Raw genomic sequence first — 24,909 nt, forward strand, 5'->3', positions numbered from 1 at the left:
CAGTGAATGGCGTTGGCAAATAGAAGACAGTCATTCTTTCAGGAACACCTAGAGAAAGTGCCAGAGATTTTATTCACTATGAGCCCATATGATGTGGGATTATTAAAGGGGCTAGGTGCAGTCAAAATTAAATTAAAACCAGGAGCTCTTTTACCACGAGCAAAACATTACCCCATGTCCAGAGGGGTGAATGAAGGTATATAGTAGACCATTTCCGTTTTAATGAAGCATGGCATTTTGGTGCCATCAGATTTATCACGTAACACAGCCGTGAACCCTATGAGAAAAATCAAAGGGGGTGTCATGGAGATTTATTCAGGACAGTCGCCCTCTAAACCATATAGTTGAAGCAGAGTTTCCTTTAGTTCCAAATACTGTGACGATCCTGTGCAACATTCTGTCGATGGACAAATATTTTATAGTTGTTGAGTTGAAGAATGCATTCTTTTAGATTCTCCTTCATGAAGACTGGACTTCGCTTTCGTATAGAAATATGCGGCTGAAACACATTCATTTGCCCCAAGGGTACTGGGAGTCCCCCTTCATCTTTAACAGAGTCCTCCAGATAGACTTTGATAATGTCCAACTTGAAAGTGCAATAATTCAGTACGTGGATGTAATTGTGGCGTGTAGTGAGACAGAAGAAAGATGTAGAGAAGACTCAGTTAAACTCATGACCATCCTTTCAGAGAAAGGATATAAAGTAGACAAGGAGAAATTACAGTATTGTCAAGAAGTAGTCTCGTACATTGGACAGCTCATCGCTCACAAAGGGAGAAAAGTGACATCTGAAAGAGCAGAAGCAATTATGGAAACCGTAGCACCTAAAACAGTGAGGAAAATGCAACCGTTTTTTGGCTTATGCAATTATAGCAGGGCATGTTTTTTTTCGATTACAGTACATACAATCACTTTTAAAAAAGGTACTCAAAGCAGCACAGGTAAATAAGAGCACATTAACATGGACAGATTAGATTACTGAAGAGTTTGAATATTTAAAAAGGGCAATCAGTACAGCCCCTGTGTTGGGGATCCCAGATTACAGTGGAGAACTGTATTTATTCGGCTATTCTAATGGAAGTCATGACAGCAGGTCTTACACAGAAGACATTAGGACATAACCCACTGGCATATTACAGTGGGATTGTAGATAAAGTAATGAAGGGACATTATCCCTGTGAGCAAGCGTTAGATGCTGCTGCATTTGCAAATGAAAAAGCTTCAAGTATAACGATGGGGTGCCCAACAACGTCATTTGTAGAGAATGTAGCGCATGCATCAGTTGGAATTTTGGAGGAGCCCAAAAGTACATTGACCATACAAAGTGCATCGAGGTATGAGGCGATTATTTTTAACCCCACAATTAAAATTGTTATGAATCCAGCAACGTTTATAGCAAAACCATTAGGAGAGGATGACCATGTACATGATTGTACAGTGTATACTGACTGTTAAAATGATATTCCCGAAGCTAGAGAAAACACCCTTGGGGCGGGATTGGGGGGGGGGGGGGGAGTTGCAGAATTAGTGGCGCTCAGCGAAGCGCTGCAGAGTTTAGAGGACAGGACTATGTACTCGGACTATGTGACATGCAGGTTTCTCATGATGGAAAACAAGGGGCTTCCCCTGTACAGAACGCACTCTGGTGCAACATGCAACCCTATTGGATAGGCTTATAGAAGCATGGAGTATCCCACTGACCCTAGCAGTCGTTTAATGCTCAGCACTCTCTCAATGAACACTTCATTTGCCGCAGAAACGAAGCCGCAGGCATAGAGGGCAAAAAAGAAGCCTATTATCGACCCACATCTAGTTTGGAGAGAGATGTTAAATGACAGGACGATGCATGTTAGCGAAGGAGGGCTTTAACATGCTATTGTCCATTTCATTTAAATACAAGGTTAAGCTCCACATGAAGCACAGGATTTATGGAGAAAGCAGGGGTGTTATCCCCCACTAAGGCAATTTGGAGACAGGCTAGCACTGGATAGCCAGTTATGCCTCAGTTTTTTTAATGTTAGCGGCATAACTGGCTTTCCAGTGCTAGCCTGTCTCCGAATTGCCTCAGTGGGGGATCAAGAACACCCTACACATCATCAAATCCTATAAAGGCGACATCGACCGCTCCCGAAGATTTTCACAGTGAAGCAATAGAAGTAGCTCTGCTTGTGCAGACCCATCCAAACGAAGCAAGAGAAGAAGTTCTGTGCATGCAGACCCACCTAATGGCTAGAAACGAGAATAAGGAATATGAAGTGCACACAAGCACTATGTATTAGGAGGCCAGCTTTTCGCAAAAAGCAGCTAAAGAGCAGTGTTTCTCAAAATTTGACAAGGAGAAAACAGTCTTGCAGCTACCTTGCAAGGCTTTAGACTGGCTTCAAGGAACGTGAGAAAAGTCCAGAATTTGAAGAAGAAAGAAGAGCATTGACCATCGTTTATGATACCTATAATTACACTAGTATACACGTTTGTGTGTTATTTATTTCCTACATATTGCAGACTTCTCCAGCCCTAATACGAAGTGGAATGCTTAATATCACATTTCTGGAAGACTCCCCCAACAATAACTATTGTCTGGAGAGTGATACTCGCAATACTACTCCAGTTTCTGATATAAAAGTGATTAGAAAGGAGACAATACATTTGCATATTCAACTAAATACAAAATGGAGAGGTTGCCAGATTCATTGCCATGAAGAAAGTCAGTTTTCATGGACTATTGATGATATCCATTGGTATTAGGATTTGTGTTTCTCATCATTATGGCAGTTCGAAATGTGGCGAGAGATAGTACATATATGAAGGGTATTAGTGAAACATCTATTATATTGTCCCTACTAAAAAGGTATAGTCAACCTGTTTTACAATATAACCAGGACTCTAATTCGATTATAAAGGGATGTTGAGGACCATGAAGATATAAATACATATCTTGATAATTCGGCTCATTTAAAAAATAACCTATGGTATCAGCACATGAAGGAAGTGGGCGAAAGAACGTCAGATGAAAGCCGCTATATCTGTTCGTTAATACCGTATGCCATGAATGCAGCAAGGACATTTATTGCCAAAGACTGCAGATGAGCAATATGTCTCAGTCATCTAGCAGCGTGTACAACCAGAGGGCAATTAAAGGAAAATTGGCAACTTCACGATGGTGATCAAGAGGAACATTTCCATATGAAGATACTTAGACAAAAAGGATGGAAAGGATGGGGTGGACAAGCAAAAAACATATGTATCCATCCCAGATTGGAGAACAAATAAAGTTGTCAAGATCAAGAGGATGGAATGCTCAGACATGACAGATTAGGAGAGCCAGGGTGCTGGGAGAGACCTCGGCTGTTGGTATATACCGGATGGGAAGAAGAACTAGCATCTTGCCCTGTACACCTATTGAAGAGGAATCTGTAGGTATAGTGCAAATCGTGACTGACAGATGCCTAGAATCATGGGCCAAGTATTCTAAGTTACTAACATGGGTCAAAAACAAAGCAGGACCAGTATCCATAATACCATTGAAGAATGCAACATGCTTCAAGAATGGAGGTTGGTGTCTGGTTGGAGAGAACAAAGGCTGTGGACAGACAATTGAGGTACCAGGAATGAATGGAAGAAATGACATAATGATGGACCGATATTGGGCCTGTGGATCCAGAGGACAGATGAGCACATGAGGAAGAAGAGGTCACTCAACCTCCATCGCAAGAGAAATAATTATTTCTCAGTAAAATCAATAGAGGCCTACGATTATATTGCAGATGAGCATAAATTGTTCAGTAAGATGGCAATGATATTGACATCTATATTCCTGCCAGGATTCCAGACAGGAAAGAAGTGGCTGCAGATCACCACATGGGAGCTGTTAAGACTATTAATGCAACAAAAAAAGGATTTAATGCAATCTGAGAAGAATTGGGAGCCACCAGGCTGATGACTCTCCAGAACAGGTATGTCCTGGACTTAATTACAGCAATGGAAGGAGGCGTGTGCGTAGAGATCAGGCCTTCTTTCTGTACATTCATACCATCCCATGATGAAGAGAATGGAACCCTGACAGAAACCATAACTATGTTGACGATTCTGCATACAAAGATGGAAGATGAAGCTGATGAGACGGCAGAGGATGACTGGTTTTCATTTCTGTCATCATGAATTCCAACCTGCCTGGTCAATACTTTCAAAACACTTGGAGCAATACCAAGTTCCATTACCCCAATAATCGGAAAAGATATGAAGGACGATGGATATTCTGTTCACCATCTGGAGAATGCTGCCGCGTGATCTGTAGTCTGGATGAACACATGAAAAATGCAGGTCACCTGAGGGGGTGACAAAAGCAGGATGAAGAGAAGATGCTGACAAATGATTGAGATCAAGACCATAGAAGAAGAGCATTTGGTTGAAAATTCGACCAGAGTGGGGAATGCAGAGGAGCAGGTAGACTATCTTGCCAGTTCCCGCCCCCTCACCGTTGTCCTACTGGAACAGTCGAAGAAAAGCAATACATGGGGCCTCCTGTATGGTTCCCATACTGTATTGAGTGTATGAGAGACGTTATGCACACAGTCATACAGAATGTATCCTTGCACTGAAAGTGTGGAAGGATGTTGCATGGAAGGATGTAGCCTACCAAGATGTCAGAATGCATCAATTAATACTATGGATGGCCATTAAAGTATGATCTGACGAGGACAAAGTGATGTCATAAAGAAGATATAGGAACCTATGCTAAAATAAATAGAAGTAACAATGTAACTGAAGCACTAAGAGTAACATGTACCTGAAGCTAAAGTAATCATGGATCTAAAGATATAGTGACTTACTGAGCAATAACTGTAAATGTGCAGTAACGCAAGGTAGTAAGAAAACATAGAAGCTTGCTCTAGGGGAATATTTAACGTGTCAAGGACGACCATAGTAGGAAAACGGACATTGGCTCACATTGAACTTACTCAGAAACCAGCCATGGCTGTAGAATCAGGAGACACAGAAAAACAGCTTTGTGTGCAGAGCCGACGACGAGTTAAGGATGCTATTTTTAAAGGATGAGCACAAAGCAAGTGCGTGGATAAGCTCTGAATAGGGACATTCTTCATAGATGAAGGAAGAAGGAAACATCTGAGAGCCAAACTGCTGGTTAACTAAAAGTATGCAAAGTTCATGTGAGAGAGTGAGCAAGTGTCTAGAGGCCATGTGGAGCAACAACACCCTGCATAATTAAATCAAATAGCAGGAAACAGAAGGCTGAACTGAACAAATTCATGGTCTTTTCACACGCGACTTAGAAATCGAAAACAAAGGCTATTCATTAGTCTTAAACTAAGATAGTGGTGTGTTAACACTCCCTTGAATGGTCCAGAAGAGCGAGCAGGCAGCAAGGTCAACTACAAACTGAAGACTTTGGCTGATGGCCTACCGATAAGAGATGGACTAATTAAGAAAAAGGGGAGTAGTCTGATGGAATTCAAACACCTAAGGTTCTCTTCACGTACGCGCTGCTAAGGAGCCAAAAGTACAAGGTTGGGCTAGTATGCCAACCAATCAGTGGGGTTGAGGGACAACCTAACGTGCAATGTAGCATAGGCTAGTTGTTTTGCGCGCTATAACCAGTGCTATACGTATTTTGAGGTAGTTCAAGGCGTACCCTACAGGTAAGGGATAGCCAATGACGGACTAATCCTTATACGATCTATAGGCAGATATGTTCCTTTAAACCAATCCTGTCCCTTGATAGAGTTTGTATTTTGCCACGTAGAATGAAGTCATAGATGGCGCATATTGGGGTACAAGACCTCCACATAATGAAGCTGATGTGCGAGTGTGCATGCATCAGTCTGATGTCTGCCAGTTTGCCCGGCTTTATTAAATTGATAAAGTATTACGTTGCCATATTATTTGAGTCTGTCTGATTCTTTGGTTTGTGATTATTATAATTCCATCTGGCACAAACCGATACTTCAAGGTGCTAGAGCACAAGATGAACAGACATTTTGTGGGTGCGATTATGGGTTTATAAAGTGTCGCACAATAGAAAACAAAGATCTGTCTGGGAAATGAAGAGAGCTGCCTAAAATCATGTGGTTGGAAAGACTGATGGCGACTTAGTGCATGGGAGACTGCCTGGCACTACCTGGGTTGGAACTGCTTATGAGATTGTTGAAGGAACCCAGGGAAACAGATAATTGTCCAACAGAACCAAGTGTGTTGGGGGATCTATTTGAGTTAATATCTTCCCCTTAATTAGTGGGTTGGGGATAAACTGAGTGAACTCGTAGCATATTTTACTGAATAATGTAATTGACTCCTTTTTACTGAATGACTTAATTAACTCCCATATAGTCATTGAATAGGGGGTAGGGGGAAGAGGTCGAGGAGGAGGGGGGTTCAAAACATGTGCCCTCTTTCCTAGCGCTAAAAGTTAGTCATTTAAAATAATTGAGTATTCCCATTTCTCGTTCCCAAACCCAAAACTCCCTCAACGGAAGGGGTGTCCTGGTCTTAAAACGAAATTTCACCATTCCCCAGACCTGGCCTTAAAGCAGAGGGATGATAAATGTACACTAAACACCAGAATGTTTGGTGGTGGGGCAGAGTAGTGTCTTGCTAAATGAAATAAAGTGAAGTCCCTAATTGAAACATGCACTCTGAGACGTGACCCTGATAGAAGTGAGATTTAGTATTGCTTCAGGGTGAAGGAGGAAAAGGTTCCATGTGCAATAAATGTGCTGTTTTTCAATGTTTCATGTGCTTTCACATTGCTAGTTTGACCTGTGCGCAGGGAGATTATAAGTCAAGCGCACACAAATAAATGAACAGTGGCACCGTGATTTAAAACCAACTTCAGAAAACGATTACCTGTCAAGTTCATGATTTTGTAATGCTCCACGGTATTGTTTAATTTTGACATTCAGGGGTTTTTCTGGGACAGGATGGTTGAACCGTTTCTTTGGCCTGTGTTCCACGTACACGAGACCAAAAAGTGAAATCCCAAAACGTTTTTTGTATTGAAGCTTTATTTTGTGCCTCAGAGAAGGTGGCATGTGTAATCATTTGATGCAAATATTCATTTGACATATTAGTCAATAAAAATATATTGTCTCTGTACCTCAGCCTGGTTCGTGGGCTTATTGGTGGCGCAGGGGAAGGGATCTACATGGCTCTATAGGAGTCAGACAGGGCTAGACTGAATTATATATAAAAAAAAAGTGTAGTGTCTAAATCCATTGTTACACTGTGATGGAGAGTGCACCTGTGAGGCGGACAGACCTAGGCAACTGTAGCAGACTGCACTGTACCTCCATGAAGATCAAACGGGGCCACAACCTTTCCAAAACCAGGAAAGAAATTGCCAGTTTGTACCCAGCAAACGTAGACCTATCCCCCAACTATATATCCAGACCCGCGGAAGGACAAAAAGTGAGACTACTCTGGTTCAGGAAAGATCAATCCAAGATTTAGAAGAAAAAAAAAAAAGAAAGCGAAACGCAGAACATCTGCAAGACCAATAATTCAACAAAGAAGCGGTCGTAAAGAGTTCCCTTATTGTAGGATGTTCACCACAGGAGAGGCGAACCAAAAGTTCCTCCTATCAGCAGCTTTTCAGACTCCGGAAGCAAGAAAACTGCCTTCCACCAGATATGATCTCTTAGGAAGAACCCAGCCCAGAGCCTCTGTCTCAGGTCACCTACATCCACAAATGCAGATCATTAATTGGCGGGCAAATAGGTGCTGGGACTAGCCCAACCATCTCCAAGGTGGTAATGTCAGGCCTGCCAGGAGAGGTTTTAATCACAACAGACCTTTCCTTGTCTGAAGAATGCTTCTACTCTCCAGGCACAGCAAGAAAATGCTGGGCAACATTTAGAGCCCAAGATACCTAGGGAGTCCAAAGAGGGTGCAGATGGGTGGAGGTCAAAAGAAGGGGTGCAGGCATGTGACAGATCTAGAACCGGACCCGGTCAGGAAGAATCGGAGACCCCTCCAGACCAAGGGAAGCAGAGCTACCACAGCATAAGACAGTCTGCCATGCCCCAGAGGTGTAGTGGGGAGTGGAGGGGGTTGGGTGCTCAGTCCTTAACCCTCCCTCATATGCCAGGTTAACAAAACAAAAAACAAAAAAGTACAAGTCTCAATCCAATGCCTGCCATATCCCTTTCTGGCCAGAGTCCTCTTTTTACTCCTACAGGACTACCATGCCCAGAATTCTTAGTGGGAGCGGGCAAGCCAAACGAGCCATGAGAGGGAAACTCTACCCAACACACAACATACTCAATGCCACATGAAAACAGCCTGCATCCTACTGGGAAAACCAGCAACAAATTGCACACAAAAAACAATGTAATGAAAAACCGACCAGCAAACAGGGAAACCATCAGAGACTGCAAACAAACCTGTGCTGTAAAAGGAGGTGAGGATTAAAGGGATTTTTAAATAGTTTCGCCTGGAGAGCCCTGCCCCTGAGGAAAGAACAGCTTTAGATGAGAGTTGGAGCCAATGGAAAGGAAGTGGGTGTCTGCACTCCATTCATTCCCCTTTTATAGTGTTCTCTTCCTAGTTCTGAGTGTGGGTTGTAGGGGTGAGGTCAAGAGGCGTCGTGCTGGATCCAAAGACCAGACGCATGCATGGTGGAGGTGAAGAAGAAAGAGGGGAAAATATAGGGATGGAAGAGCATGAGAGTGTATGGTACGAGGGTGAGGGGAGCGTGCAAGGCGATAGTGGAAGTAGTGAGTGCAGAGTGAAGCACAAGGGCTGCGTAGTTGAAAGATACTATCAGAGAGTGTAGTAAAATTAGAGCATAGAGTCTTAGGAGAATGAGAAGAGGAGAGTAAGGGGTCGGGGAGGGGCAGAAGAGTAGACCGGAGGAGTGTGGAGGAGAGGTGGAAGGAGAATAGAGTAGAAAGGGGAGAGGGAAGCAGAGTAAAGAGGGGGAATAGAGTAGAGCGGAAAGGAGAGGGGTGAGGAAATAAGAGCAGAGACACTGGAAATCGGAGGGACCAAAGAGGTTACGAGTGTAGTAAGATCCGGGGGGCAGAGAGTAAGGGAGCACCAGAAGGAGATTTTGCCAGGGTGTCTGATGTTGGCACACTTGAACCATAGTTGCCATTGAGAAACCTGGGAAGCGTTAGGTCCGAGCACTCCTAGACAATGCAGAAGGAGCCAGAAAGATGGGCCCTCACCCTAGCCAGAAAATTACACAGTAGGTGTAACCGGTCAATAGTATTCAAACTGGGTAACAGGGACGCCTTGGTTAGAGAGACGGGGCGCCCACAGGAGACAAGAGAAGGGCAACCATTAGTGTGCCACAGTTCAGCTTCCTCCCATACAACCATCATATTTGCTTGCAGTGTTTGAGAAAAAATAAATAAAAACCTTGACCCTATCTCTGTAGTATGGATATTCTTAAAGCCATCTGTGACATACCTCACTTTACCAAATTCCCCACCAATTCCCCCCCCTCATTTCCCCCCATGAGTCAAATGAAGAACCCCAACCTCATTTGCCACTCCTGAGGGTCAGTTAGGGTCTCAGGGTAATAAACGATGCATCTTGTTTTCATTATGCAAGATCCAGGAATTCCCAGGCAGTTGGAAGTCTTAACCTGCATCTGAAGACTTTGCACGGAAAGAACCTTGCAACTTCTTATTGCAATGGCACCCACAGAATGAATTATAAAAAGCGTGAATGATGCAACGCTGCCATTGGAACATGGGACACAAATCCTCATCCCAATTCCATATAAAGGTGAAGCGGTCCACTAGCTAGTTTGTAAGATATAAAAGATCTGATCAGCTTTGACGTCTGAAGATGGCATGTGGGAAGGTCCTGCTGGAACCTGCAATCTTCCAAGACCCTCCTGCTGGTAAAGCTCTGCCCAAAACCTAAAAGGAACTGACTGCCAAATTACAGGGGTGGGAGCAGCAAGGTCCCCACCCCTTCTGACTGAGGGACTAGTTGCACCTAGGTCTTCTGCAAGTCTTGCTCAAATGGGTCACAATCCTGACCCGGAGGTGACAACTGACAGCTGAACATGGAGATGTGATATTTCCTAATATTCTAAAGCAAACTACACACCCAAGGTGCAGCCATTACAAGGAGAGCCTCCGTACCTAAAGTGTTATAGCTCGAGTGAATCTACAGCCTTCCACCACAAGAGAAGTGCCTCCATCAGACCGGTCTGCACTTTACTAGAGTCTATACCTCACCTCATGTGAAAGTTCTTCTTTGATTTACATCCACCAACACCTTCTCTGCGATGCTAATGGAACTCCTCGAAACATGGCAAACCACTGCGGCCATTTCTACCCTAGTCAAAGTATGCTCCTTGTTTTCCTCCTAACGTTTGCTCACCCATTTTTGTATGCTGGATGTCTTAATACTTTGTGTTGTACAAAATGTTTAAGGAGGTTTGTTTCTGTTCAGGGATTACAAGTCTCTTGTAATTTCAATAAAAAGAATTTAGGAAACTCCTCATCGGAAACAAAAGATCCAAGACCACCAGGCACTTGATCATTCGAGTCCTTGCAGAAAAGGCAAAAGGCCTTTCTGAACGCTTGATAGCTGAACATTTGACAATTTTCCAGTACTCCCGAGTTGTTCCGATCACAAGTATTATTCTAGTCATCATAAACCCCACCCCATCATCAGGGTGACATTCTCCCCATTCGTTCAAAAATCTGTCCATACCTTCTACTTGTTTCCAATGAGACGTGTTCCATAGTTCTGCAGGGATTGGTCCTGTTGTGCATGGATGGGTCACTCGCCACTAACATTAGGTGGGTCATGGAAAGCTTAGAGACTATGTCTTGCCTATATCGGTAGTCTACTCCGATCACCACACTTGGGCCTGGTGAAAATGCGACAGCTTTGATGAAGTTCATTTGGTAATGAAGTGACCATGATTTGTGGACTTCAAGGAAATCTGGACGACAAGCATAAGCGGCGGAGGAAAAGAAGGCTTTATTACAGAACTGAAAAACAAGGGCTAGGGAAATACATGACCAAAATGGTGTCTTTCAGTTTGTCAACTTTAACGGCAAATAATTCAGCAACTTAATTGCATAGCCCCTCATATGGTGGCTGTTGCATAAGCTCCAATACCTGCAAAGGTTACTTTCATTTAGTATTGTTTGTTGTAATGTGGAATGTATTCCTTTTATGTAGTTAAACTTGTGATGTTTATGAAAGAAAATGGGGAGGGGGTGGGTTCTTCAATATCTCTCCGCTGTGTAGCGATCAGCATTGTGCGACTCATGTAGCCAAGAGCCAGAGAAATTGGCTTTTAATGTCAGGTCATCTGATTATAGGGGCGGTGTGCTCATTTTGGTCATACAAGTGTCAGCGAGACTGTTGCTGTAGGTTTATTTATTTATTTTATTTTTAAAAGGATATTTGGAGGTTGTGTAGAGAGGACTTCACAGCTGTAAGGGGCAGAGCTTTTTGCCAATTTGTAAGATCTGGGAAATAGTTTTTTGGTCCATCAAGTTCCAGTAGCTCATAACTGACAAACAAGCCTTCACCCTTCAAGGGTATGCTTGAGCGTATCTGAAGCCTATCATGTGAATCACTTACGGATTCAGTACTTCTCTGCAGGTACCAAAAAAGTATACACTTGTTGCAGAAGCATTAAGCATTTGCCCTTTTAAGATCAGTGATCTGCTTTGGTACAGGCATGCAAACTATCACAAACTACACTTCAACACCATAATTCCCTTTCTTGCTTTGGAAATCTTTCACGCGAGTTTAATCTAGATCCCAATTTTCACTGCTCTGTTGCCTTGGTCTATTCTCTTGGAGATCAAGGGTCTGGATACAGTGGGTGGTGACAGTATGTGAACCGCTGACAAGGCTTGCTACTTTGATAACTACAGTGGTGACAGCTCAGTGTAAAAGTAAATGGATTAAAATAAACAGTCCCAAGGGAGATTACACAATGGTTCACTTTTCGGTATGGTTGGCCCAGTACTCCTGTTCATTTTTAAGGGCTGGGAGGCGTGAAGTAGGGCGTGCAGTGTGTCAAGGAGGCAATTCCTGTAGAGGTCTCTGCTTTTAGAAGGTACGGAAGAACAAGGGTGTTTTCTTTCAGTGCTTAATTTTAACAGGCAGACTCAAAAGGGGACTTGAACCAAGAGCGTAGATTTGTGAATTAATCCAATGCCCCCTCTTTGGGGACTGGAGAAGCCACAGTCGAGTTCACCCCCTCAATAGTATGGTCCAGGAAACAATGTGAGGAGGTTTTCCAAGACACTCTGAATACACAGCTAAGAAGAACTGGAGAATAGTTATGGTGGAGGGATCTGCTAGGTCCATAGTTTCCCAGATCCATCCATAGGTAAAAAGGTAAGTCAATAGCATGAACGCCATGGCCGACTCTGATAGGTTTGTTATTATCAGATCCATTGCTTAGCCTACAAAGTCTTAGCTTAGATGCAATAGCAGATATTGGCTATAAATCAGAATAAAATCGGAGTTCTCCTGCCATTTACTCATCCATCTTATTACCCACCAATGTCTCATGCCCAACTAAACAAAAAAAACGATAAAAGTTTCTTTTTTTTTTTTTTAAACCAGGCCAGTGCTACAATATGGCAAGTGTAGGCAGCTGTCTGGGGCTCAGTCAGTGCAAGGAGGTGCCTCATTGGAACTAAATACATGGAATCCTGGCCAAGGGAGTGTTGGGGTGGAGGGAGCAGCTAAATTGACTAGCATTAATCCTTGCACCAGCCTTGTTCATAACAGTTAGGAAAGTGGCAACTTAAATAGCCAAGAGCTCGTCAACCTTCAAAACGGGCAGAATCATCTTTGCCTTCATATACTAAAATTAATGAAAAAACGACTTGCTAAATATGGATTGCAGCAGAAAAAGAAATACACCATAGAATGTTCTATCACCTGATGTTCCTCCCATGTATTCCTCATCTTTGATAATCATGTTTTCTGTATTTTTTTCCTTCTCCATCGTATCGGGCGCCTTGCAGCGTCGAGTCGTGGCTCTGTCAATGACGCTGGTATAAGTAGCATGCACGGCAACTGTTTCCTCAGTTCTAGTTTTTCCTCTGCATGCTTCGCCAAGGTTACGGACGTTACCGGCTTTGAACGAGAGGAAGGTGTAACACAGAAATTCTTGGCAAGTCAGAGTGGAAGTATGGGAGGGGCGATGAGGAATACGTGGGAGAACCATCCAGTCGAAAGAATATTACCAGGGGTAAGTAATTTGTGATTGTGTCCTCCCACGCATTCCTCATATTTGATACACTCCCAAACTGTCAGCATAAGGAGGTGGGTGCTGAGAATTTCTTTTATGTATTGATGCTATGAAAAACAGCTTTACCAAATGTGGCCTTCTGACCCGACAGAGCCTAGGCAATGTTTACTAAAGGTGTCTAACGACGACCAAGTAGCCGCTTTGCAGATATCCTGCACAGGTACCCCAGTTTCAAATGCCAAATTATTAGCAACTCCTCGGGTGGAATGTGCCCTTAATCCTTCAGGCAGGTCCTTGCCGGCTAAAGACTAACATTCTGAAATGCACAAGATTATACATTGTGAAATAGTCTGTCTTGTGACAGTCAACCCTAATTTATGACCTGAATAGCCTATAAACAGTTGGTCATCCTGCCCGACTTTGCCTTTCTTGAAATGTAAAAACACAAAGCCCTTCTTGGGTTCAAACGGTGCAATCTCACCCCTCCTCAGAGGGGTGAAGTGGTGGATACAACGTAGGGTAATACTATTTTCTGTGTTAATGGAATTTAGATACCAACTTTGGTAACAAAAAAAGAAGAGCATCCTCAGCACCACCTTTGAAGAAGGTAGTGAAAGGTGGTCTGGCGGAAAGAGCATGCAGCTCACACACCCTGCGTGCAGATGGTTTATAGTCATAATGTCGACAACAAAAATGTCGACAGTCAAAATGTCGAAAAAAAAAGTCGAAAAAAAAGTCGACTTTTTTTTCAATGCATTTTTTTTTTTAAATGGGGGTTCCCCCCAACCCCCCTTTTTTAATTTTTTTTTTTAATATTTCCCTTTTTTTAACTCCCGAACCCCTAAAATAAATATATAATAAAAAAAAACGAAAGTCGACATTTTTTTGTCGACATTTTTGTCTGTCGACATTTCTTTTCGATATTATGACTGTCCACCCGTGTAGATGTTATTGCCACCAAAAAGACTGTTCCTCCAGCATGGGGTGTGTCATGGATTCACATGCTCATTAATATTCCCTGTCGTCAGGCTGGGAATCCTCGGTAAAGAAAAGAAATCAGTTTCAGTTTCGTTTCTGAACTGTCTTTCTCCTAATAACCAATCACTGGTCTCTGGGTCATACTGCCCCCAGCCAATGACTGCCCTCTACCTAAGCCCCTCCTCTGGCAGGCATCTTCAGATTTTTACTGCACCTCGTGCTATAGCTCTCGAGCTTTTACTGCGTTTCGCGATTTTTCAAAGAGGTAAACCTAATTTTTTCCGTCAATCGAGCCTCAAGCTCCACCGCTTCTACTTCCGATCAATGGGGACCCGCTTCAGAATTTTCTACGCCCCTCAAGGGCGAAGTTTTCGTCGAGTCCTACTTCTTGGAGGATTCCAGAAGATTCTTTGTGGCCTACCCCGCACGGACATGTCCCAGAAAAAAGGGAGCACGACACCCGCATCCAAGCTTTAATACCAGATTTTACTCGGGGGAATAAGATTTCAGTCCCTTCAAAAATTGGGAAACTATAGGGACCTTGAAATAGGAGCCTTCATCCTGCGAATGCTTGAAAATAGAAAGCACCGACAGGTATCGTCTTGCAGTGGAGACTTGGTGCCAAAGATGGGGTAGGTATAGTAAACAAAAGAACATTTAAAAAAAAAAAAAAACACTGCAGAAGTATTACAGGGGAAAGGATCACCATTCTTCTCCCTGCACCAGCTGCGAAATTAGTTCCAATGGCAGTGGTACAGGGATTTTGTTGCTGGCCTTCTGGGCGGGAGCAACACCTCCATCACATTTTCCGGAAGGTCCCAATCTTTGTACCTTACCCTTTCAGAAACCAGGCATGAAGATCAGAGTACTGATTTCTGGATGAAGTGGACCCCCCCCCCCCAACCTCCTGCGAAAGCAAGTCCTCTCTTTGGAAAAGAGGAATCGGAGGGCAGATGGCCATCTCTAGAAGATCCGGATACCATGCTCTCCTGGGCCAACATGGGGCAATGAGGATTGTGGATTTCCTGAACTTCCACAACCTCCTGATGACATGAGGAACGACCTGGACTAGCAGAAACGCGGACGGGAGAGGATACTCAGAGTTCATCACAAACGTGTCCCCTACAGCTCCTCTGAGGAAATTCCCTGGAGCAGAACAGGTTGCACTTTGTTGACACTGGTAGCGAACAGATCCACTTGAGGGGTTCCCCATAGGGCTAAGATTTCCAGAAGGACTTGGTGTCCGGAACCAGGGCTGCATTGTGCTTTGCGCAGAGGGAGTGACGCTGTACCCCCTCTCTTGTTGAGGTAATGCATGGCCGGCCACCATGTGGTCTGTCTTTATCAGGAAATATTTTACCCACAACCGAGGGCATGAAGGCCATCAGTGCTACTCGGCTCAAATGTTTGATGTGAAGTCTGGACTCCGACAGACCAGTGACCGCTGATTGAAAGGTCTTTCAAGTGGACTCCCCCACCCTGTAAGGTAGGCGTCTGTCACAATGGTCATCTCCGGTCATGGTTGCCAAAAAGGTTCTCCTCATATGCTCTCAACATGCCTACCACAGGAGATCCTGGGCGACCTTGTTCGGCACTTGAGGTAGGTCCGCCATTCAGCCAGAGAATTGAGATCACTAGGATTTGAGAGCTCACTGAAGAGATCCCATTCTCACGCGGGCTTAAGGCACCAGAAAAATGCAGGATGCCATGAGGCCGAGCAACCTTAAGAAGTCAAAGGCACTCAAACTTTTGAACATGTCGAAAGATGTTGAGCCCTCAACTAGGATGGCAAGGCTTTTCCCCGAGGCGGAATCCAGGACTGCTCTAATAAATCGAAGCTTTTGTGATGGTGTTAAGTGGGACTTCTTGAAGTTTAGGGAGAAGCCCAGCTTCTGGAGGAAGTGGCAAATGCGACTGAAAAGTGACTGAGCCGGTTCTGGAGAACAAGTTCTGATCAGCCAGTCGTCCAGGCAGGGGTAGATGTGAATCCCCATACCTCCTTCGACTTGATGCCACCACTGCCATGTGTTTGGTGAAGGCCCTGTGGGCAGAGGCGAGACTGAATGGCAGAACTTGGAACAGATGAGAACCGCCACTGTGAACCTTAGATACTCTGTTTTAGATGAATGAGCACATGAAAGCATGCACCCTGAAGGTCCAATTACACCAACCAATCCTGGAATCAAAGGGCCTGAAGGATCTGTGAAAGAGTTACCATCGTGAACTTCCTGGGGAACTTGTTCAAGCATCTCTAGTCCAAGATGGGCCGCACTTCTCCGTCCTTCTTGGGTATTGGGAATTAATGAGAGTATCCCTGATCCCTCTTTGTTGCAAGTACTAATTATTGCACTTTTCTCCAACAAGGTAAGAATTTCCTGTAGGAGTAGTGGATCTGAAAGAGTGGCCTCACGGGAGGGGGGGGGGTCGGGGGAAATCTGGAGGTTGTCAGAAATGGGGGGGCAGTAGGCATGGCCACTATCTGCAGTGCCCAAGCACCCAAGGTTATGCCCACCAACTCTCCAGATGCTGAGACAGCCTGTCTCCCACCACAGTCTTTGAGCAAAGGAATCAAAGCGGTTTTTAAGGTATTGCAGCTGAAGCTGAGAGGGAAGTTCTTCCTCCTCTACTTGTGAACCCACGTGGAGTCCTATGTCCCCTTTGGCCTCTTCCACTTGAAACAGATGAATAAAATCAAAAGGGACGCCCTCTCCATTCATGCAAAGGCCCTCAAGGTTTGGTAGGTTGACGAATTGCTGCTCCTATGGACTTTGCCATTGCTTTATAAACTTGCAGCTTCTCCAAGCGGTCATCAGCTCTTTCTCCAAATAACCAACACCCATTAAAAGACATGTCCATTAAGCGTGCTTGGACATCTGGCACAAAGCCAGACTTTAAGCCTTGCAAAACGTCTTGAAACTGTGCTGGCTGCCACTGCCCAGCATACTCGATCCGCAGAGTCTAAACCGGATTGTAGTGACTGGCACATTTCCTCTTTGCCAACTTGGAGTTTACGAGTCCATCCCTCTCCTCACCTTCTGGGATATGTTTTGCCGCCAAGGAAGCAACATCCCATAAGGTATGGGTATACTTGGCCTGGGCACAAGTCGCATTGGTGGATTTTAGGGCCATACTTCCAGCACTAAAACCCCATTCCCCCAGGACATCAATCTTTTAATCATCTTTATCTGGTGGTTGAAAGAGTATGCAGAAGTCCTCGAAGAGGAGGATGTCATCTATACTACTCGACTATCTGGATTCGGGTGTCTGGATAAAAATTGAGGGTCAATAGAAGCAGCTTTATATTTTTCATTACATTTTTGTTCACTGCTGTCGTGGAGTTCGCCAAAATCCTGGTCCTCAATGCAGTGTGAAAAGGTAGTACTGCTTCTTTTGGGGGCCTACTGTCCAGGATGTCAGTGAGGGCATCCTTCTCTATTATGGCAGCTGTTTCCCCCATCCAAGATACTCAAGTTACTTTGCTCATCACCGATCTAGAAGAAGGGTCAGAATAACCCGACACTTCTGGATTTGCAAGTCTGTTTCTGGTGAAGTTTCTATACCAATAGCTTCTTTCAATGTCTCCACAAGACTTTTCATCCTCGATTTCCCAGTTAACACTGGGGGGTACCATACTCCCATGTGCCCAAAGGGTACATCTTAGGCCTCCTCAGAGAGATCTGAAAAAACAAAATCAGGTCTCGATAGAGGATTAAAAGGAATTAAATACCTAAACAGGAGGTTTGGAAACCTTCGATGGCGCCAACAGCGTTGCAGGTTTCCATGAATGCTTCGAAATCCCAGGTGTCTGACCTATCGATCGTCGAGGAAGAACCACCAGACTTCTGGCCGTGTGTCTCAAGGAAGACTCCTCTGACACGTCGAGGAGACTTTATTTTCCCCAGACTCTTGGGCACGTGAGAAGGAGAGGCCACAGGTGCCCTGCCGGTCTCGTCAGACGCAGTGGGTTTAGGAGACTATCAGCTCTTTCAGAGGGGTGCTAGGAGGGACAATTGGAGGCGCTTTTTGAAATACCTCCAGCATTTTCAATCTAAACTTTTCCCAGTCAGCCGGGGATGCAGACTTACTCAGGAAAGTAACCGTTCTGTGAGGTGAGGAGGAAGAACACGACAACCCGTGTCCTGTGACGTTGCTTCTTTGACTTTTTAATGGGAGGAGTGTCGAGACCGAGCGTTTTTGGTGTTTAGTGCGCTTTCTCATCGGGGAGGCATCTCTCGAGTCACCCAAAAACATCCTTATTGAGGGTGTAAGAGAAGAGTATTTTGAAGGGGGCCTACCTGCCACGAGTTTCCCCTTTCTCTCTCTCTCAAGGCCTTCCAAGCCATTGACTGGTAGGAGCTGCAGTCATCCACTCTGTGGTCCGCTGCCAGGCACCACAGACTATGTGGGTCTGTTATGGCCATGCTTGGCTCACAATCACAACACCGCTTGAACCCAATCTTGGGTGTATACATCAGCTCGATTTTTCAAAGTAGCGCAGTGAAATTTTGCTGAGGCGAAGAACCTTCCAAAGCTCGCTAGCATGTGGAAAACATAACCGAGGCAAAGGTTGCAGCGAATGCTACTTATACCAGCGTCAAAGTCACGGCCGAGACAGGACGCAGGCCAGTGAGGGCCACAACTCTACGCTGCACGGTGCCCAATACTATGAAAAAGATATTCCAAAGCCAGCTACAAGCAGGTTGGAGTATCAAAGATGAGGAATACGTGGAAGGACACAATCCATTTGAAATATCCATTGCAGAGGGGGTCTTCCCTTAGTAGTTTCATGCCATCTGTTTACTGATGATAGATTGGCGCTTTGGAAGGGAAATCATTAATATCATAAATGCTCAAATGGGTGGAGGCACATACCAAACAACGGTTCTGGATTTGTTGACCTCATCTCGAATCGGCTCTCCCAAGTGCAACTGGTCCCTTTTTTCTCTCCTCTACCTCACTCTCAACTTGCGTCTCTTAGGGCTCTATCCTCTTGCTTTTCAACATTTATCTTGCCCCTCTTGCCCACTTGATTTCCACATGCTCTCACTTCCAGTGTTGTGCTGACACTCAGCTCTGCTTTAAGCATCCCTCTTCCTACCCTCCTTCCTCTCTCATTCCAGACTTACTGCTTTTCAGGCATGGTGTGCTGCAAACAAGCTCTGCCTTAACGCCAGTAAGACAGATTCTTCACATGGGGACTCCTGCCCCCTCCTTCCCTAACTCGCTCGCCAACTCCCTCCCTCCCCTCACCCTTGTGTGAGGCTAAAAACGTGGGTGTCATCTTCGACTCCTCCCTCTCCTTCACACCTCATATCGCTGACCTTGCCAAGAAGTCCCACTTTCAGCTTCACCTCATCAGGGGCATTATCCTTTTCCTCACCTTACCCCAGAGCTCTGGTTCTCTCTAGGCTGGATTATGGCAACAGCCTCTTCCTTAATCTGCTGCTTGCCTCCCCTGTGCCCTCTTCAACTAATCCAGAATAGGACTGCAAGACTTATCCTTGGCCTCAAGTCCAGGGACCGCATCTCTCCAGCCCTAAAATCTCTCCACTGGCTCCCAGTGGTTGCAAGGATCAAATTCAAGACCCTCTGCATCATCCAAAAGGCTTTCTGGGGGCTGGGACCCAGCTACATCCAACTCTCTCTCACAATATCTCCCTGCTAGAGACCTTCAGTCCTCTAGATCCAACTTTCTGCAGATCAGACGTTTCTCCAAGCAGAGAGTGGGGGGTAGATATCTTTCTTCGGCAGGAGTCTCCCTCTGGAATGGCCTCCCTTCCCCTCTCCGACTTGAGACGGCTCTCCTTAAGTTTCAGAAGCCTCAAGGCCTTCCTTTTTTCCTCCTCCTTCCCTCTCCCCTCCTGCCACAGTCGTGTCCCTTATGTGTCTTATTGGGGTCAGGCATTCCTTCAAACAGTCCTCCCCTGCACTCCGCCTTACCAGCACTTGCACCCGGGCACCCTTCCCTGACTAGCCTACTGAGGCTTCTTGCACTAGTTGACCCGTACCCACTGGTACTTGCCATCCTGGGCTCCCCTTAGTACTTGCCCAGCCCCTGGGGTCCACTTCCTCCTGCATTTCACCATCTTCACCCGCTCCCAATCCTCTGCCCCGATCTTGCACTTTGATACTGCACTTGCACAATACAAATGTCACAAGGCCTAGTAGGGCCGCTATGGTTTTCTCCTCCGCCACCCCCAGATCCCCTCGATTTGGTTTTGTGGCACCTGAAAACACTTTGCTGTATAGGCACCATACAAGTGTTCAATAAATAAAATAACGACAAGGAGGCTGATAATATGAGCTATGCCCTTTATCTTAACAACACTAACCAATGTAGATCTCTCTAGCCGCTGCATTACCTTTCCATATCGTTGGTCCATGGTGCTCATTTTTCCTGGGTAAAAACATTCACCTACAATTAAGGGAAAGCCTGAAAGACTTCAAGCACTGAATAATCAGTGGTTCAGGAACTTCCAAGAGTGGTGCCTATCGCAGGTCCTATACATCTATAATATCCACAATGAGCAGATGGATTAGCAAATTCCCTATACAAAACAAGCAGATCATTGAAAGTGCCCTGAAAAACAGGGCTAGCTCTAGGCGAGGGCCTGCTCTAGAGATCCAACCCTTTGTAACAGTGTGATGGTTGCATCAGAATAAGCACCACACAACCGGCACCAAACTATCCCCAGAAAGGAAGAAAAATAAACGGAATCCTACAGGCAACCTGGTTGCAAGTTTTGAACAACTTCTGACTGAAGGGAGTGTAGCCTTGAAGGTGGGAAGCATAGAGAGCAGACGCAGTACAGGATTACAAACCATCCCTCCCTGAGTCAGTTGAGGATATCTCTCACACACCCCCCCCCCCACACACACACACACACACACACACACACACACACACACACTCCCCCAACCCCCCCCTCTCTTGGCCATCATGCTAAACAAATGAACTGGTTTCAAATTGATTAACATTACCAATGCCTGAAATATCGGAATGGTCTAGCAGCCACTCCACCCAAACACATTCCTTCCAAAGTAAATTGCAGCACTGTCATAATGCCCAACCCAGAAACTCCAGACACACTACCACCCCATGCAAGGTGTGAGTAAGATACTTTCCCAGGAACACCCCAGAATCCTACATAAATGGGCAGGCTGATAAGAGGATTACAGAAGTGCATGTGCACACCAAACAGCATCAAGGAAAATCCTAGAACACCTGTGCAGATGTGGCAAAATAAATGTGTATTCAATTGATGCGATGGTATATGGACAAAAACGATGAACCCTCAACCACTTAAATATACAATTAACACAATGTCATGGGATCAGTTTGCATTAAAAAAAGGAGCACTTTAAGGATCCATAGGGTACAATTTAGAAGATGGCAACTCAAAATTCTCATTGAGAGCCGGTTCAATTACAGCCAACTGCTTTCCTTTCATAAAGCACTGCTTCCAACAAATTCTTCAGTTGGAAATCTGTAGAGTAATGTTATTACAAGAAAAAAGGATGCACCTCTTGAACAATGTACACAATATCCTTTCTTCTGTTAAACATGAAGCTCCCATGGCCCATGTAACAGACATGGTCTTGAACTTCTGTAATAAGTGGTACATTTTTGTTAATTTTCTTGATAACACTCACCCTCTGACATTTTTGACCACTTGGTTAGCAGTAATGTCCCCAAACCACGGTCATTATTTACTTGTTTTCCATATCGTTAACTTTGACCTCACGCATCAGTCCTGGGGTCCTCTTCCGGCCACCATTTTTATGTTCACTCTTGTACAAGCTAATATTCATTAATATCACACTAACTCTAATGTAATTTACCAATGTACTCAGGCCTCCAGATAAGCATTGTACCAGGTCTTTTTACACATTAAAATCTTGTAAATACAGCGGCTTTATGCTTTTCCTGCATGTCATTTACACACCAGTTTAGAGCAGAGGGTAGTGCAAAGGTCAGGTTACTTGACAAACCAGAACGCTTCTGTATGCCATTGAGAAAAGCCTCTGCAACAGACATGCTCTCTCTCAAGCCTTTCAGAAAGAAACTGCACAAAATTATAGAAGCGATGGTTCATTTCTGATCAGCTTCTGCTTTTATGTCTAGATGCTCATGGAGCGAAAAGAAGCATTGTGTGCATTTATTTTATTAGCATGTTAGTAGATCATTAACAAGATGGAAAACTGAGCTCCAATTAAGAATGAGCTTTTGTAACAAATTATGCTTTTTTTCCAGTGAAAGCAAACCTGTATAGGATAAAAGTAGTTTTCAGAGTTCCTCTGCTGTGTGCATTTATCAAGATGCATCTATACAGTGTGTTCATACCAGCGTAGGAGGTTTCCATAAATGTTGAAAATAGTTTTTTGCTGCACAACTGTTTTGTTTCCAATGGCCCTATTCATTTTCAAGATTTGATATGTTTTGGTTGCCGCTAGCATGCTTTTTACACTCTTACGGAGGCAAATCGTTTACTCTTAGAATTTAAATTTACACTCCAATTATAAAAAACTGTGTTGAAGACTCCGGACTCAAAATCTTATGTGGGACACTGATAAGTTTGCAACGTGTAGCTTACATCTGTTCAACCTTAACTTGCAATCAATGGGGTAATTACTATAAACGGTCAGTGATTAGCAGAGTGAATACCCATGGGAGAGTGATGGTCATTACACCAATCACATAGGTCATATATAGCCTGCTTCAAAAAGACTGCAATTAAAATATTCAAAACCTGACCCTCCAGAAAGTGCAAGCACGATTCAAAATCAAACAAAAATAAAACGTTTACATTTGTAATTTAAATAGAAACGCAGCAAAACCTGTCCCAGTAGCAATATTCCAGATCAGCATTTAACTTCATGTAGCATTTCATGCATGGTTCAATCAACTCCTAGCACTATGATTATTATACCTCAGTCGATAGTTAACTGACCGCTGAAGGATAGCCGGTAAGATAACTCAGCGGGTTGAGCCCTTGCTGCTGCGATCTTCAGGTCACGGGTTCGAAACCCAGCCAGGCCAACACAACCTTTCATCCTTCCGAAGTCGATAAATGAGTACCAACCGGTTTGGTGATAATTTTATGTAAAGATGTACAGTGCTTTGGCAAAAGTGCTATATAAATGACAAATTGTAATAATCATTAACTCTGTCCAGCCACAATTGGACTATGGGATTAGAGTGCCCTTACCTCTCTGCACTGTTGTAGCAAAGCATTGGCATACCATTAGGAAGTAATAGTTCCAGGAAACTAGGACTGTCATTAAACATCAAAAGACAGTTCTGCCATCGAACCACAAAAAAGAATCAAATGGCCGACCTAATGTGAAAGGTTTATTGAGTGATTTATCGCCCTGTGTTACATCAACATTCCAATTTGCAACACGTTTTAGGAAGTGAACCAACTGTAGAGTGACTGAGAATTGGTATAGAACTGGTATCGAAATAATTTGGTTTTCTAAAGCTGAATTCCCTCCAATTATGTCTCACTGAATTCCCACTACGCAAAGCTTTACTGATTCAAGTTAACCTGCGTATTTGGACTAGTCGCTATCAATTTTATAGCTTTGAGAATCTTGCACTGCTGTGGAAATTAACTGTTTCTGTTCTTTGTGGGCGGTTCGCCCAATACTTTATTGTCAGGGACATGCTGGGAATGTTCTTTGTGACAGTAATTTGGTCTGGTGAGGCCTATGATGTTACAGTTATATGAGAGTGTAGCTTGCACTGCTGGGCTGAGGCCCTTAACTTACCTCTTGAGTGTGGGGGTGCTTAAACTGTTCCATCCAGTTCTAATTCTCTATGCAACTGGAACTTACATTGTGGGTCACAACAGTATCTGTTCCAGGTTTGATAATCTTGCATTGCTGAGACTCAACGTTCCGGTTCTGTGAGAAAAGCATGGTCTACCGAGATCCATGGTATACCATTTCTATATTAGGAGTGGAGTGTGCACTACTGAAGGCTATTAACACCGGTTTTATATAAGAGATTCTACTGTAGAGACACATTCCTGACCTGTGGGGGAATCTTCTACCCTTGCTTTAAACCTTGCACAAAGATCCCCCCACCTGTTCTACATGATTAAAGTTTGCATTGGGGTTGCCCCGGTTCACCTTTTCTGTTTGTGTGGGGGAAGCCTGCACAGTTTCTACTGAAGCTGACCTGCTCTGTGTGAGCAAAGAAGTTAAAACGCATTTACTGCTCTTGTACCCTTTCTTTACATGCAAAAGAAACGCGGAGCGTTAGTGCTCTTGTGTTCCATTTGTGAACGGGTGTTTGTGCCACTGCACATGTGCCTCATCTGTTAATTGAGAGAAACCCGCTTTTATGTCACAATGCGGCAAAGTTGCTCCATGATAACGATTTCCATACAGTTTCATCTCTTTGAACACGTTGGCTAGATATACTTTTTTATTCTTTTGAAAAGGAGAAAAAAAATAGTATTTACTCCCATGAAATCACATTTACTCTCAAGTTGAAAAATCAGGAGTAAAATACTCCCACCTCAAAATCTTATCTTGAACACTAAATGTACTTCTATTCATGGTAGTTTGCTTTTATTTTATTTAGCATTTTTAAAGCGCTCACACAGCCCGCGGGCATCGAGGTGCTGTTACAGGAATTGTTCGTTTTTTTTAGTTGCGTAATTTTGTGTCTTGGTTGTATTTATAACGCGCTTAAACACCCAGAGGTTTCCAAGCGC

At 44.2% G+C, this 24,909-nt stretch overlaps 1 protein-coding gene across 1 annotated transcript in view; it reads right to left on the minus strand.

Moving 5' to 3' along the window:
- Nucleotides 1-24,909, minus strand: part of RTN4 (reticulon 4) — a 543,567-nt gene that overhangs the window by 295,726 nt on the left and 222,932 nt on the right. The gene's annotated exons all lie outside the window — the stretch shown is intronic.

The sequence above is a fragment of the Ambystoma mexicanum genome, chromosome 4q, assembly GCF_040938575.1.
Source record: "Ambystoma mexicanum isolate Mex_15411 chromosome 4q, UKY_AmexF1_1, whole genome shotgun sequence".
Classification (NCBI taxonomy): domain Eukaryota; kingdom Metazoa; phylum Chordata; class Amphibia; order Caudata; family Ambystomatidae; genus Ambystoma; species Ambystoma mexicanum.